The 16,952-nt window shown below is 42.6% G+C and overlaps 1 pseudogene; it reads left to right on the top strand.

Moving 5' to 3' along the window:
* Positions 1-5,157: 5,157 nt before the first annotated feature.
* Positions 5,158-7,723, top strand: LOC127783044 (uncharacterized; annotated as a pseudogene).
* The last annotated feature ends 9,229 nt before the right edge of the window (positions 7,724-16,952 follow it).

Genomic DNA, 16,952 nt, shown 5'->3' with positions numbered 1-16,952 from the left:
CTCTTCACCGGAGATCGAAAGCTGATGCAACCCCGCATCAGGTGCCAAGTTTCGCTGGTGATAAGTAAAAACCTCGGAAAAGAGGGTGGCGATGCGCCAAGAGTATTTTTATTGATCGAGAGATAAATTACAATGACCCTGGGTGTACATATTTATACACATGGGTAGATACTAGTTCTTATTGGACAAGAGAATTTTTTTCCTAATGTTAAAAGGAAAACACTAAACACACTTTCCTAAAGATAAAAGGAAACTAACAGACTCTTCCTAATTAATAGATAAACTTCCAAGCCACATCCTCCTTGAACTCGGTCTCTTCTAGATAAACTTCCCTTAATTGATTAATTTCCTCAACTGAACCCATCAAGAATCCGACTACTGGCGACTGATAGTGCCCATTGGCTGATTCCAGGACTCTGAAACCGATACTGACTCTAGGCCGATGATGACTTTGGGGCTTACCAAATTTTGGTGTTAACACCTTTGCTCTCCTCCACGCCACCTCCCTGCTCTCTCTGCTCTTTGACCCCTCAACAGTCGGCACGAGTAGAGAGAAGGGGTGGCAAGTTGGGGATTTTGTCCAATGGTTGGCTGGATCAACTGTGTGGGGAGGCTGCTATAGTGCTGATTGTGAGGAGGTTGCTACCGTGTTGATTGCTGTGGTACTGCTGTCGCATATACTTTTTTTTTCTCCCGATCAGAGACCGGGTTTGTGTCACCCACCGCCTCATCGATATCTACGCGTCTCCGACATCGGCATCGGCTCTGGCTTCCTCTATGTCGTCCTGCCCCGCGCATCTTTGGCTTGATCACCTATTCAAGCGCTCGGCTACAATGACTTCTGCAACCGATTGTCATCAAGCATGCATCTACGCTATCAAGCTTCAGGTTGCCGCTGCATCCCACCCCCCCTCCCTCAGGCTGCAGTGCCATCGCCCGTGGTCCACCTCCATTGGCTATTGGAATGCTGAGAGGCGCCCTCCTCAGCATGGCCTCACCGCCAGTGGAGTTCATGCTGCTGCATCGACATAAGAGCTGCAACTGTGTTGTCCCTTTGGACCACAGCTTCGCTGCTTTCGTCGTATTCATCACCGTTCGCGCATTGACAATCTCGTTGTCCGCACTGGTCATCATCAGCCGCTCAGGGTCTTCTTCATTTACTTCGAGCCTCGCCGCCGCATCTCCAGGCTGCTACCGTTGCCACTCTAGGCCGGTGGTTCAGTCGCCCCTACTTCGGCTACCGAGGTTGTCATTCCATACTGTTGGTCCTGCTACTTCGCCTTCTTCTTCGTCTAGCATATCTCATCGCCAACGTTGCCGTATCTTCCTCGACTACACTTCACTCTTCTCTGACAACTGCATGTTGCTCCGGCAATTCTCCCTCTACACCATTCTCGTGCTGCAACCGTCTTGGAGGCCTTCTCTGCTAGTCTCCTCTGACATTGTCGTAGATTGATGGTGGTCTCCTACCATCGCCCACGCGATATTGGCAACACCGTTGCACACATTCAACTCGAGTTGTCCTCAGGTCTGGCAAACCCGGCGTAATGTCTTGTCCTTCACGGTTCGACGACATCGACTCTTCAGCGTCATCTTCCCCAACGACTGCCGCGATTGTGTCACCGTCTTCGTCTCCAGCGTGTTCTCATGCACCTTGGTCCACGACGCCCTCCTGTGCGTCTATGACTACTCCTTAGCACCCCTTGCGGGCGATGCGGCTCGGCTACCTCAACATCAGCACACCCGATTTCGACAACATCAACCATGGCTACTCTACGCACGGATTCATCGACCACAGCTCCCTCGCACCCTTCGCTTTGGCTACATCGACTATGGCACAAAGGGATATCATCCGTATTGAGCACTCTTGCAGGTTTCTTCTCCAGTCCAAGTGTCCGCATTGCTCACGCTTGGACTACGGGGGGATGTTAGAGTATATGGTAGTTAGAGTCATATTAGGACAGGATTTATTTGTGTGGATTCCATCCATATCTGTAATCCTTCCTTATCTCCTTCCCATGTACTCCTATATATACCAGCCCCTTGAGGCTCAATACAGCGTATCCACGTTACGCAGTGTACTCTCCTCCTATACTATTCAACCACATGTTTTCTCATTGGATGCTACAGACGCACGGCCTAGGGCTAATTAGATGTAAAGTGTTTAGTGCCAGATGGAGAACATGAATGATTGATCTGGATGTTCTTGCTACGTACCAATGTTGATGCATAAAACAACATTGTTATGCTAACGTCTAATGATTATTGTTAGGAATGAAGTTAATTGGGTGCTTGTTTTGTTAATTCTGTTACTTTGGAATCTCCCCATCTCCTTTCTTTCTGCATATTTTCTGTTCAAGTCATGTGCATGAATGAATCGGTTGTGTGCTGTTGGGCTCTACATGCACGATTCATTTGCACGGGAAGAGCATCACGCAGACATGATTCTCTAACGCCTGGGATGGCATGCATATTCATCGCTACAAGATGGTGTCCATAGATGTAAGGCCATATGGTGCAAGTTATACGCAGCACCAAAAACCTTTGTGTACTCTCTCACTTTGCAATTTCGTTCTCGCATGTGTTTCTTGCTCAATAGTTTTGGTTACAGCTAACAAGTATTCTTGCAAATTAAAATCCTAAAGCAAATCATGGCCAATTAATTATCCTTTTTCAATGTCATCGCTAGATTCCAGAAGGTGCGTATTGAGTCTGCCTTCGATCGCTTGGCAGAAGACGTACAATCAGTGCATCGATACAGCGGATATGGGTTTTTATCCCTAAATAGTCACCTAACTAGTAATCTCGACATCCCTCATTTCTTTGTCACTAATATTTATCCTCCTCTGCAGGTTGGTTTACATGTTGATCACGCTGATGCAAAGATGGAGAATCCTTTTCAAAGAAGAAAAGACAATCTTCATTTGAATTTGCTCTATAATAAATTGATGCAGAAGGCCAAGCAACTTCGTAAGGTGGGAAGGCTGCCTGATGATTTGGGACTGTTGTAGTGGTCGTGCTGTATGTTTCATGTTTTGTTGGCGTTGTTGGTGACCAGCTGTTTGTCGTTCAGGAGTTTTCAGCTGTCATCCCGGCTAGGGAGCAATCTAGCTTTTGGGTGCGCTCTAAAGTGGCGAGTTGGATGGGCTGACATGGGCTAGGGGAGTCGTTACTGTAGCAGAATTTTGTGTTGGGCTTAAAGTATACAATAAAAAGTCCACGTGGGTTATAACGCCGTTGTGAGCATGACGTTTACGTCAGACCTTCGTCACGCGTCATCTTCTCCTTCTAGCGCTCTCTCGTGATCCCATCGCAAGGAGCAGCTCACCCCATTGTCCACCGATTTTTCCCCTTTCCACACGTCGCGTAAGAGTGCATGCTACCGACCGGCGATCGTCGAGGCGGAGGAGGAGAGCGTCAGCGTGCCGTGCGGAGCTGAATTCGTTGCTCGTTGTCATCAGTGGCGTGCAGCCGGGCGATGACGCGGGTGACATCAATGACTCGTGAGCAGCCCCTTGGAGACCACATCCTGTGGAAAGGGGCATGGTGTGCGCAGTTGCCAGCAGCGATTCCAACATCCATTGCTGCAGCCTGGCAGCGATTCCTGCTGCATTTTTGCAGCCTTGTGAGCTGATTTGATCGATCTCTGCACTGATCTCGTGAAGTACAGTAGGTAGAAGGCAAATTTTGCTACAGGACACTGCTAATGTGTGGTTTTAGCCCCAAACTCACTTTTGGGGGAAAACACTCCATAAATGTGGTAATTTGCTAGTGGACACCGTGCCGATTAAAATAATAATTTCCGGTTGAAGCGGAGAGAGAAATCGCGTGAAATGACAAAAATGCCCTTGGACCCACATGTCAGCTCTCTTATCTCCACTCTCTATCCCCTTTCCAGCGTCTGCAGAGCGCCAGCCCGACGCCGAGACGCTGCAGCTGCGATAGACCGCGGCGGTCACTGGTGACGCGCGCGCGAGCAACATTAGCACGGCATCGTAGGTGGGCAGGCGAGGTCCGATGGCGGCGGCGGCGGCGGCGGAAGGGCGAGGGGGGAGCGGCCACGACGGGCCGGCGAGTCCGACGGCTGCGGCGGTGACGGCTGGTGTGGGTGTAGGGTGGCCGCGCGGTGCGGCGCCGACGGCAACGAGATGATGCAGTTCCAGTGCCGCACGGCCACGGGGCCCGATGGGGTGTTCGGCGCGGGCGTCACCACTTTCCGCCTCAACATGAACTACTCCTCTTCGCTTGGCTTGCAGTGGAATTAGAATGGGCTTGAATGGTTTTAAGAAGTGGATTGAATCTACAAGGGGGAAATGGTTTGGTTTGGTTTGGAACATTGGATAGAACCTCGTCGGCGGACGAAGAGCACTATCAGCATCGCGCCCAGCAGCGACCCGGCCGTCCTCCCGATCGGTAGGAAGAAGAAGGGATAGGAGAAAGAAAAAGAAAGAGAGAGAAGATAGCTGACATGTGGGCCCAAGGGCATTTTTGACATTTCACGCGATTTCTCTCTCCTCTTCAACCGGAAATTATTATTTTAATCGGTGCGGTGTCCATTATTAAATTACCACGTTTATGAAGTGTTTTCCCCTAAAAGTAAGTTTAGGCAGTATCCTAGGGCTAAAACCACACATTGGCAGTGTCCTAGGGCTAAAACCACACATTGGCAGTGTCTTGTAGCAAAATTTGCCTAGGTAGAATCGTCGACGCGCGGCTTCAATATCTGTGTGTGCCATTGAAGAGCCGCCGACCCCTATTTTAGACCCCTCGTAGTCGATCATGGCAGCAAGAGGAATCAAGAGAAAATGTCCATCCCCTCAACCTCTCCTCTGCACCTCCCCCTCTTTAGTGTCGCCCATTGACGCCGGCAAGTTGGGAGAGGTTTCAGCCGACCTGGAATCGAGCCAAGATTCTAGCAAGTTGTACATCTCCGACGTTGTGTCTGGAGCCACTGCATAAGACGATGTGGAGCTCATCGCTCGTGCGCTCTCATCCGTAGCTGCCAAGCCCCCTGAAGCAGTCTGTTAGTTCATCCGCTGCCTCACACCGGAGAAGGTTGTGCGCTCGTTGGATTGGGACCTCCTCAAATCCGACAAACTAAGAAAGGTAACTACTACCTAGATTTGAGTTTTCTGTTTGCTCAACTTGTGTGGTTAGATGGCTGGCGGAGGGCACACTCACTGGACTAAGGATGAACTGCAAGCGTTCCTAGAGAGCTACATGGAGGAAATTGCAGCTCGCAACATCACATCGTCTTGCCCCAAAGCTCAGGGGTATGCCAACTCGCAAGCTAAGATGCTGGCCAAGGTAGGAAAGCAGGTCACTAGGCAGCAGGCAGCAGGTGAAGAATTTCTGGGATGGTTGCCGCTGCCGATTCTAGACATGGACATGGCTGGAATCTATGGCAACTGGGCTAGGAAGGAACCCCTACACCGGCAGCATTGGCGCCAGCCCAGAGTGGTGGGAATCAATGGAAGGGGTAAGTCCTCACAGTACTCCTTTTTGCTGTAATGACAACTCATTTTCACATAAGGGTAGAAAAAACCATCATATTTGGATCTCTCAACCTAGGATTAAATGTAGCTGTTAACTAATTTTTGGCCGTGGCAGAGTAGAATACATAGTTTAATTAGATGTACTCAAATTTTAAGTTAGGTATGTGTGATCGAGAAATGTAGAATTCATTGGAGGAAGTACATATGGATTTTGCAATGAATAAAGTCATCGTAGATCATGGTAATTATATTGATGGAAACATCACATTGTGTTTCCAAGGTTAGTACATGATGATCTCATAGGTTTCCTTATGTTGTCTCATACAAAAATGTAGATGCTTATGATAAATGAAAGTAGCATTATTTGAGAATCTACAAGGACATAAAACTAAAACATTTATATGAGTTCAAAACCTAAAGCCATCATAGATGATAAATTTGCTTTTTTTTTAATGAAAGATGATATAGTACTTCCAACTAGAGTACAATTGGTCTTCATAACTTAGCAAATCCAAATTTGCTTTTGAATAATACATAGCACTACTTTCAATTAATTATTATGCAATAGAGTACATGCAAGAGCTCAATTAATTTATACAAGGTCATGAACACATGTACAACACCTGCTGCTCACTGCATGGTCTATTTTAACTATCACCTTCTTTGCCTATAATAGTGGTTGCTCCCATATTTAGCTATAGTTATATTTTATTGTCATTGACTACTAGAGCATTTTGTGATTGGCTAAAAAAACCTCATATCTTTAGTTTACATCTCCATCTTGTGATGTATTTAATACAAACAAACCATATTACATATTACTGATGCAAGGTACATGCACTTTAAAATATTGAAATGCATTACCACTGAACAATACTTGTTGTCTGCTGTTGTTGTTATGCATAGTACACCTAAAGAATTTTTGCATGCCTTGGTCGTTTTTCTTCTACTGTCATTTAGAAATGCCATGAAGTGTGCTTGCTTGCTGTTTGCTGCTGCTTGCATTTTATCTTTGCAAACTTTATTCTTAAGTTAGCTGCTGCTGTAACTAGCTGTATGCTATGCATTGTTGAATGCTTTTCACAATGTTTAGATCTTGTTTCACTCCTCATTATGGGGTGGTTTTGCAAATGCAACATAGGTCAATGGATTACCTCCCTATTTAATTACACTTTAAGACTTTGTGGCATATATACATTCTTGTGGCATATGTGTATGGTCTGCACACTGCATATGTGTGTGGTCTGCACATGCTGCTACTGTGAGCTTGTTGCTTCAACAATATGGATTCTATGGTTTATTTACACATATTTGCTTGCTGCTGTTGGGTGATTCATGTTTGTGCCTTCAGTTTTGTTCTGGTTATGCAAAAGAAACATGCACAACTGCTGTGTAGTTGATGTTTTTTTCAACTTTGGTATGTTTACCTTTTCCTTGCTTGCTGCAACACAATTTTGCTCCATTATGCTATTGGATATGCAAATGTCGGCGGCAGTCATTTATGCAATACATTTGCAATTGTGCTTCATATTCAACCTCTTATATATCTCTTTTTCTCACATGCAGATGAGGAGAGGGGCAAGATCATTTATGCGTGGTCATATCAGATTCATTTCTGAACACCATGCTGTTTTCAGAGGGAGGACTGTTGTCGGCAACCGTTCAAGTGTTCCTGTAGCTGAACCTGAATAGTAGCTGCTGCCAGCCAACCCTGGTGTCATTGATGTTCAGCACCTTGTCAACTTGTCGGAGTCGCCACCATCATCTGAGCCACCATCAAGGCTTATCAGGCGTAGGGGCAAAAGTGTGGCAACACCGAGTAGTGGATCTAGGGGTTCCAAAAAGACCCACAGTGACTCCACAGGTGAGGCTTTGTAGAGGCTCGCGAATCTTAGGGTTAAGTCCAGTGAGAGCAAAGCGCAAAAGCAGCGGGAGTGAGAGGTGTGGAGTGCTAGGGCTTGCATTGTGCTGATCAAGTGTGACCCCTACTTTTACGAGTTATTCCTTGGTGATGCCATTACTCAGGAGATGCGTGAGTATTACATTCGCTTCCACTATGCCATGAAGTTTCCTAATGGTGGAGGTTTTCCCTCTACCATCATGCTCAGGAGGTTGGTTTCCACCTGGTGGTGGAGGGTTTGATGGGGGCGATGGGGGTGACCCTGGGGATGATGGTGCTGGGGGAGCTGATGGTGCAACACTATGCTGATGGGGGATGGAGCTGGTAGTGTTGCTGCTGCTGGGAGCGTTGTGTGCTATGTGTTGTATGTCGAAGCTGCTAGGAGTGTGCTGCTATGTGCTGTGTGTGATGCTGTGAGGTGTGTGCTGTTGTTGTGAGCTGCAGTTTGCAGCTGAGTGCTAGCTGCTATTAAGTGGAAAAGCTGATGTTTGCTGCTGCAGGAGGCTGAAGCTCAAGTGTGCTCAAGCAACCTTTTTATTCCATCGTGATGATAGTTGAATAATGCGTTCGATTTTAAAATCAACACTTGTGATAAACGTTGTATGCATGTTTATTTGTATGTATGTATGAACAATGTGGCACACATTGCATTTGATATTTGAGTCGCTTGGTTTAATGGAGTAATTTGTTTAGTTCTGTATTTGTGCTACAATTTATTTGTTGTGCTTATGGTAATATAAATTTAATATTTTGTAATTTATTAACGTTTGAGCTGAACTTGTGCAGACACGAACTAACCAAATTTCCTGTCTTCATTACTATTCTAACCTAAATTTATTGTTTGCTTCAGTTTAATTATTTACGTGTTTCTAATTAACTTTTTGTAGAGCAAATGAACTAATTTTATATGACACTGATCATAACATGCATAACAACCTCTATTTGCTTATTTGATGAATTAGGAGGATGAGCATCAGTTCAAAGAACACCTCAGAGTCTCAAGACGGATACACTGGTGAAGAGGATGAAACAATTATTGAGTTGTTGGCTGCTGCTTTTCAAAGGAATGTGCATATAAGAGCTCCAAGACGTGTCCCTCAGTAGTACGGAACAGAATGGATTGTGGAGATGGGCAAACCCATAGCAGTGCCACAACATGTTTCGCATGAGAGCGGACTAGATTCATGCTCTCTACAATCTACTCACCAACAGGTACCATCTGCATGGTACCTATGAGGTATGCCCTATGGAAGGAATTGGAATGTTTCTGTACTCTATGGCAGGTGGCTATTTCGTGAGGGCTATCAACAATAGGATGGTTCGTTGCAATGCCACGGTAAGTAGATATTTTCACAAGGTATTGAATGTTGTGCATGCAATGGCAGCCGGCATCATCAAATGTGTTGATCCAAACAACTTCGCTCAACATTATCGTCTAGGGCAAGAGCCTGCCTGCCTTCCTTTCTGTGATGCAGTTGGTGCAGTTGATGAGATGCACATACCTCTTCTCGTGCGGTCCTCAACTTCAACTGTACACAGGAACCGTCACAACGAGACTTCAAGGAATGTGCTCACCGTTATTGGTTGGGATGAACGAGTTACGTTTGTAGCTGCTGGATGGCCTGGTTCAGTCCATGACTAGAGAGAGCTATCAGAGGCTGTGCGATGTTATCCCTTCGCGTTTCCAAGGTTGTCATGAGGTTAGTAATCTTTTCAAACTTTGACATTTGCATTTTAATTTAAGTTCAAATATGCACTTGTGCCCAATGCGTACACTTGTATTTCTTCAATTTCCAGGGAATATCTGCTCGTTGACTATGGTTATCCCAGTAGGTACGGTTTCCTACCACCGTATCCACATGTGCTATACCACTTGGATGATTTCGATAATGACAAAGCTCCACCCCCAGTTGGAAAGGAAGAGACTTTTAACTACATGCACTCAACTTGCGTAATACAGTTGAAAAAGTTTTTGGGATGATCAAGAGTCAGTGGAGAGTCTTACGGGAATTCCTTTATTTGGAGAGGCTGATGCTCAGACAAAGATTATAGTTGCTACTTTTCCTCATTGATAGTAACGGCCTCCACTTCATGACACATCACCCATTGTACAACGGGTACCCCCATGTGCCACAGGCGCCACCCCTACGCACATGGTACGACTCACCCAACAGCGAGGCAGCTATGTCGGCTTACCGTGAAGCTATTGCAAACCAGGTGTACGACGGGTAGACGTGTGTACTTTAATTTGCATTTAACGGTGCCCTTTCAATAATTGCTTTAAAATCCATCGTTGAAATGGATATGTATCGTACTCCATCCGTTTCAGGTTATAAGATGTTTTGACTTTGGTCAAAGTCAAACTACTTTGAGTTTGACTAACTCTATAGAAAAAAATAGTAATATTTACAACACTAGCATAGTTTCATTAAATCTATAATTGAATAAATTTTATAATATATTAGTCTTGGTTTAAAAATATTATCACCACTACAACAACTATATGAACCATGCATATTATACACTAATTATCATAGTCAATGTCAGCATCATCGTAGAGTCCTTCCTAGTTGTCATCCATAACGTGAGTTCCTTCACTTCCAGCCATATATTCTTGTTCAACAGATTCTAATGATTCAACATCTATATACAAGGAATTAACATAGGGGATGAGTACAAATGGTACTCAACAAGCCCATCAATAGCAAGAAATGTGTGAATGCAACTATCTCTAGAATCGAAGATTCTTCAAAGAATTCATAATGTTTTTGACAAATATTTGTTGCAAAAATTCAAATTAAAATCTGTGGATCTGTGGATCAGTTCTTTGGCGATCTTAATAATTGGCAGTCTGAACTTTGTTGTTGTGTGGTTCAGCTGTATATGCTTAACATCATAAGGTTAATTAACAACTGCTATAAGGTATGCAAGTGCTATAGCGATCGTGTCGACCATATGACCTGGAATGGGACAGGCTGGTTTAGTAGTTCTTTCTTAATGGCTTTATCCTGCGGGCTTAAGGACTTCCGCGAATGCCGTGAGTGTGGGCTAGCGATGAGGGTTGCCGTTGTTGCGGAATCCGATTAGATGATGTGGATCGCCGTTGTTGCGGGATCCGATGATTCGCTGTTGTTGCGGTAAACACTGATCCTCTATCTGACACTATTCTTTTTGGAACTCCATGTTGGCTGACTATTCGATCTAAGTAGAGTTTTGCTAACTTGTCAATATCCATATTCTGTCGTATTGGTATGAAATGTGCTGATTTGGTAAGTCTATCAACAATTACCCATATGGCATCATTATGCTTCTTTGTTCTCGGTAAACCCGTGATAAAATCAATACCAATTTCTTCCCACTTCCACTCAGGAATAGGTAATGGTTGTAATAATCCTGTCGAGTTTTGATGCTCTGCTTTAACCCTCCTGCACACATCACATTCAGATACAAATTTTGCAATTTCTCTCTTCATATTTCTCCACCAAAATCTTTCCTTTAAATCCATATACATCTTAGGACTTCCAGGATGCATAGTGTATTGGTTTGATGAGCTTCTCTAAGAATTAATTCCTTAATCTTTGGAATATTAGGCACACAGATTCTACCCTTGTACCATAACAGTTCCTTATCATCAAGTTTGAATTCAGAAAATTTTCCAGCTTTAATTCTTCGAATTTCTTCTCGAATATATGCATCATCTTGTTGTTTATCTTGAATCTGACTACTCAATTCACATTCCAGTATCATATTGTTTATTACTGCTGTAGCTGGACCTTGAATTACCTCAACATTTATCCGGTTTAAACTAGCAAAAATTTCTTTAGGCATGTTTTCCTCTCTTACAATCTGTGTAACTTGTGCTTTACGACTTAAAGCATCAGCTACAACATTTGCTTTCCCAGGATGATAATTAATCTCTAGATCATAATCCTTTATAAGTTCTAACCACCGTCGCTGTCTCATATTCAGATCCTTTTGAGTAAAAATATATTTCAAACTTGCTCCATATAAATAATGTTGCCATATCTTGAGAGCAAATACCACAGCTGCTAATTCCAAATCATGAGTAGGATAATTCACTTCATGAGGTCGAAGCTGTCTTGAAGCATAAGCAATTACTTTCTGGTTTTGCATCAATACACAACCTAATCCTGTTTTGGATGCATCACAGTATACAGTGAATTTCATACCCATCCTCGGTAAAGTCAACACTGGTGCATTTGTGAGTCTCCTCTTAAGTTCTTGGAAACTCTCTTCACAGTCCTCTGTCCATAGAAATTTAACATCCTTTCTAAGTAACTGAGTTAAAGGTTTAGCAATCTTGGAAAAATCTTTAATAAACCACCTATAATATCCAGCCATTCCCAAAAGTCAGTCCCTCTAATTCCTACACTACCACATTACTGAGACTCTCTAGCTTGCAGTCGAGCACTACGACAAGCTGGTGCTGTAGTATCAGTCAAACGTCGCTCTCTCATGGAAGGAAAATAATCCTTGTCAAAAGTATTTCCAGAACTCTCCTCACTATTGTAACCATGAAACTCACGCAGTTAAAATCCATGCATAGGAGCTAAAGTTAGATGTGCTTCATAAAACAGCAATCCAGGCCCCTCATAAAACACGCAAATCTCCAATTGAGTTCTCTCAGTTTGTCCAATGGAGTTTTGAACCTCTGCAAGGTATCTAACCCATGTACTATGAAAGTCGTCGACCTGTCTAGTTTGAGTCAGTGTGGTCCTTGGCAATTCAACATCCTGAACCTCCATTTCCCAGTCCAACAAACTAGTTAGCACTTATAGTTAATCAAGGGAATCTATATTTTTTTAAAAAAACAGTATACAAGTAAGGATAAGAGAATAAGAAAATTTTGCAACATAATTTTAGTAATCTATGTTTTTTTACAAGGCAATCTCAACCAATCCTAGAGTTCTCAAGTCTCTAACTAACTTACGGCCTAAGGTCGAACAATGCTCTGATACCACCTGAAACGACCCACATATTCCACAACAAGAGTAGAATATAAGTCTATAGCTTATATCTTCATAGACATCGTTTACTCAGATATGCACATTAGAGTAGCATAGCAGAAACATCGCATTGGTTCCGGTTATTACAGTACCATAGATACAGCTCAAGACAAGCCTTGAGCGATAACAACAAAATAATATACAAACCCCAAAAGCTCAGAAAATATACAGCACACTAGAAAATTCACAAGTGCTGCTACAGATATTACTACTACTCATATTAACGTTATTGCTACTACTACAAATACTAACGCTGCCACTGCTACTACCATCACCACTACAGCAACTATATGAACCATGCATATTATACACTAATTATCATAGTAAATCTCAGCATCATCGTAGAGTCCTTCCTGGTTGTCATCCATAACGTGAGTTCCTTCACTTCCAGCCATATATTCTTGTTCAACAGATTCTAATGATTCAACATCTATATACAAGGAATTAACATAGGGGATGAGTACAAATGGTACTCAACAAGCCCATCAATAGCAAGAAATGTGTGAATGCAACTATCTCTAGAATCCAAGATTCTTCAAACAATTCATAATGTTTTTGACAAATATTTGTTGCAAAAATTCAAATTTTAATTATAAAACACTACTGCATATAAAGTACCACAGGGTAGAATCTCTGATAGATCCCTTTCCTGCCGCGTTCGCAGTTTCTACCCGAAATAGGGAGTGACATATCACAATTCATACACTCTGCAGAGGTGTGTCGCTATACCCATAGACGCCTTAAACCTTTTAACGCCCGCGCTACACCGCCACCACACCAGCGCCTAAGCACACTTCATGGTGTATGCCGGCAAGGCTAAGGTCACAAGCTTTTCATCAATCCCATCTGGCAATAATCTCTGCGGGTGATTCCCGCAACAACGGCGAATCATTGGATCCCGCAACAACGGCGATCCACATCATCTAATCGGATTCCGCAACAACGGCAACCCTCATCGCTAGCCCACGCTCACGGGATTCGCGGAAGTCCTTAAGCCCACAGGATAAAGCCATTAAGAAAGAACTACTAAACCAGCCTGTCCCATTCCAGGTCATATGGTCGACACGATCGCTACGACGCTTGCATACCTTACAGCAGTTGTTAATTAACCTTATGATGTTAAGCATATACAGCTGAACCACACAACAACCAAGTTCAGACTGCCAATTATTAAGATCACCAAAGAACTGATCCACAGATTCACATGTACAATATTAACATTCAAAAATAAATTTCTGGTTTTCTATGCAATGGGGAGAGATATATAGGTTGCAAATATTTGAAATAACTAAGCAATATAATGAAGAGATGGACTTGCCTGGATAGAAAACACCATGAATACCCTCAGATTCAGTCGAAATGAATGATTCCTCAGGAACTCGAACTTCTGAAAAAAATACGGAAGTCCGAATAAGGACATATTCTGAACGCATAATTTACCGCATGCAATGCATATGAATTGTGTATTATGAATGGCAAATATAATGATCAGGTGCTGTTATATAAATTTATTTTGCTCTGCTCAGATTTTATTTTAGCACTAATGTCAAAAATTTAGAATCATCAATTTGTATGCTATATAAACTTGCTCACATTCTATTCTAAATCTAAATCTAATTTCCTGGAGACTATATATGATCAATTTAGTCCAGCCCACAAAACCAAAGCCCAAAACCAGCCCACTTTCTTTCTTCTCATCTTCTTCTCTCGTTATCTCCTCTCCCTCACGCCTTCACTCCTGTGCTGCCATCCCCAAACAGCGCCGTCAACACCGACGCTCTCCCTCAGGTCGGCTGCCACTCCCCACTCCGGCGATCTCCCTAGCAGCTGCCCCTGCAGTGATTTGATCTCCCTAGTTCCCACGAGCTCGTATCCTGCTTTACCTCCATCCTCTACTACCACCTATCCTCTCTCAAGTAATCTGAGCATTGCTGTCCTCCATGACTATTGGTACTCAACTCCTGTGGTGGTCGCCGTGGAGACGGCCAATACCTCAATGGCAACTCTGGCAGCCACAACCCTCACCAGTAACTCCATATCCCTTTTCCCCCTTCTATTTTTCTGTTCTATTTCTCATAATGTCTCACAATAAAAGTACTGGTTGGATGTGTGCCACTGTAACCTTGTAATGCAAATGATATGGTCTCTAAATTCTTGATTTGTAAATAATCTGATTTCAATCATGATTATGTGCCATGGATGATGCTTGCATGAATAAAAATCTGAAATTGCTAATGCGTGTGATCAGGAAATATAATATATACATTATTTACTCTTTCCTAAATCTTAAACTAGTTTACCTCTTTGTTGATTATTCAGTGGTTGTGAAAATATATGGTTGAACTCCTCTTTTGCTTCTACTGCAGCTTCTATTGGTTGGTTGATTCTACTGAATCAGCGTCTCCTCCTTCAGCTAGGGTACCTGCTCCTAATGGAGCTGGAGCCCCTGCTCCACCTGATGTTGGGTGATTTTGCCCTCTTGTATTTTTCTTTTCTTCTCTAACTCTCTGGTTATGGTGGTTCTTCTTGCTACTGGTTTTGGTCTCTACGAGGAAAACGAGGCTCGGTCAGGATGGAGTTCACACTGATATGGTTTTTGTCACAGGGACATGGTTGACTACTAGGTGACTCACCTACTAAGGTTTTACTGGTGGTCTCCCTGTTTGACACCTAAGCATGGTTTATTCGGTGCAGGCTCAGCATAATTTTTCACAGATTTGCAATTAAATAAAAATCTAGTGAAAAGTATGATATTTGTAACTTTTGCATTATAGTACCATAGACTTTAAAAATATGGAGATTACTTTGAGTTTAGGGACTGATTTTCAATTGCCCAAAAACTCAGAGTTTACCTAAGAGATAAATAGTTTTGGAAGCTACTAAGAGATGGCTAATGTTACTAATTTTGTGCCCCAAAATGGTTTGGTTGCAAAATATGTGACATCAAGCAACTCTAAATTTTGTCTTTTGCCTAAATCTTATATTTAAAATCTCCTAAAGCAATTAGGTGTGGTCACAGATCACACCAACATTTTTATTTAATTTTCATTATTTCTATTTTAGATGAATAATGTATGAGATGCGTTTGACGTATGCAACAACACTGTATAATGTATATGTGAAGAAATAAAGAATTTACTTATGTGTCTAATTTGTGTTTTCTACTGTGATATATGCATATGAATCGATCCTCTAACGCAAAAATCCAAGCCAATCGCGTGACACAACTAGTCGTTCAGCTCAACACAGTGAGTTTACTATAACTAGGTTGCCAACAGTGCGGCGAAGCAAATTAAAATTTTAGGGTCGTTACATCCTACCCCCCTTAAAAAAATTTTGACCACAAAATTTATACCTGAAAAGATAAGGGTAATTCTTCATCAACTCTTCTTCTTTCTCCCATGTGGCCTCTCTTTCTGAATGATTTTTCCATTTGACCTTACAGAATTTGATAGTTCTATTACGAAGTTGTTTCCAATCTTCTGCTAAAATTTTACTTTGCCTCTCATCATAGGACAAATCAGATTTCAGCTGCACTTGATCCTGCTTAATTTTCTCTTCAGGTTCTTTTAGACATTTACGAAGTTGAGACACATGAAAAAGAACTGTAGATAGTGTTGCTGGCAGTTTCAACTCATAAGCCACAGCTCCTTTTCTACCAATAATCTTGAAAGGTCCAATATATCTAGGACTTAATTTTCCTTGTATTCCAAATCTTTTTGTCATACGATTTGGTGAAACCTTCAGATATACTAATTCACCAACATTAAACTCCAATTCTCGCCTTCGCTTGTCAGCATAGCTCTTCTGTCGACTTTGAGCAATTTTTAGTCTTTCTCTGATTATATCAATAGTGCTTTGTTTTGTTCTAACAAATTCAGGTCCTACCAATTTATTTTCACCAGTTTCATACCAACACACTGGTGACCTACATTTTCTTCTATATAATGCTTCATATGGTGCCATTTTAATACTTTTTTCTTTAAAATTAGTTAAATTTAAAGTAGTTTGACTTTGAGTAAAGTCAAAACGTTTTATAACCTAAAACGGTGGGAGTACTATTTATGTGTTTGCTTTATCGAACCAAAACTATCCCCAGTTATTTATAATATTGGTTTCACTACTATGCTCTTGCTTGTTTGTTCACTAATTTCCGTCAATCGTACTCAAATAAAAATAAATAAATTTCGGCTGTAACCGTGAGCAAGGCCATCTATGGAAGGGTAGGATTTCTTGGTGCATTGTGCGCGTGCATCTAGCATTTTCTTGTTTTTCCCACCGTTATCTCTTTCCATCCGACGCCGTGCATGCGCCAAGATTCCATCCAACACTGCTGTCACATGCATGGGGCTGATTTTTCGAAGGCTTCTGCTGCTGATACAATGCACACGGGTTATAGGTCCGGGACTCCCGATTATTTCAGATTCTTTACACATCGCTTTAGAACGTACCCTTTGTGTGGGGGCTAGGCTTTCCGGCCGGTCCCTCCTGTGCTTGTAGTGATACTTGCTGTGTTGTTTTCCTTTCTTT

This window comes from Oryza glaberrima, chromosome 8 (assembly GCF_000147395.1).
Source record: "Oryza glaberrima chromosome 8, OglaRS2, whole genome shotgun sequence".
In the NCBI taxonomy this organism is placed as follows: domain Eukaryota; kingdom Viridiplantae; phylum Streptophyta; class Magnoliopsida; order Poales; family Poaceae; genus Oryza; species Oryza glaberrima.
The sequence above is the reverse complement of the archived record's forward strand: the minus strand, read 5'-3'. Positions and strand labels throughout refer to the sequence as shown.